Below are 498 nucleotides of genomic sequence, written 5' to 3'. Positions count from 1 at the left end.
AACAAAGCTAGTGGAGGTGATGGAGTTCCAGTACAGCTATTTCAAATCCTGAAAGATGATTCTGTGAAAGTGCTGCATTCAATATGCCAGTAAATTTGGAAAACTCAGCAGTGGCCAGAGGACTGGAAAGGTCAGTTTTCATTTCAATCCCAAAGAAAGGCAATACCAAAGAATGCTCAAACTCTGCACAATTGCACTCATGTCACACGCTAGTGGGGCTTCCCTGGTGGCTCAGATGGTAAAGCGTCTGCCTGTAATGCAGGAGACCCAGGTTCGATCCCTGGGTGGGGAAGATCCCCTGGAGAAGGAAATGGCAATCCACTCCAGTATTCCTGTCTGGAGGATTCCGTGACTTGAGGAGCCTGGTAGGCTACAGTCCACGGGGTCGCAAAGAGTCAGATACGACTGAGCGACTTCACTTCACACGCTAGTAAAGTAATGCTCAAAATTCTCCAAGCTAGGTTTCAGCAATATGTGAACCATGAACTTCCTGATGTT

At 47.2% G+C, this 498-nt stretch overlaps 1 non-coding gene across 1 annotated transcript; it reads left to right on the top strand.

The window, feature by feature from the left end:
• Positions 1–220: 220 nt before the first annotated feature.
• TRNAY-GUA (transfer RNA tyrosine (anticodon GUA)) lies at positions 221–292 on the top strand. Its single transcript has one exon. It is a non-coding gene; the product is annotated as a tRNA-Tyr (tRNA).
• Positions 293–498: the final 206 nt, after the last annotated feature.

This window comes from Ovis canadensis, chromosome 6 (assembly GCF_042477335.2).
Source record: "Ovis canadensis isolate MfBH-ARS-UI-01 breed Bighorn chromosome 6, ARS-UI_OviCan_v2, whole genome shotgun sequence".
Classification (NCBI taxonomy): Eukaryota; Metazoa; Chordata; class Mammalia; order Artiodactyla; family Bovidae; genus Ovis; species Ovis canadensis.
The sequence above is the reverse complement of the archived record's forward strand: the minus strand, read 5'-3'. Positions and strand labels throughout refer to the sequence as shown.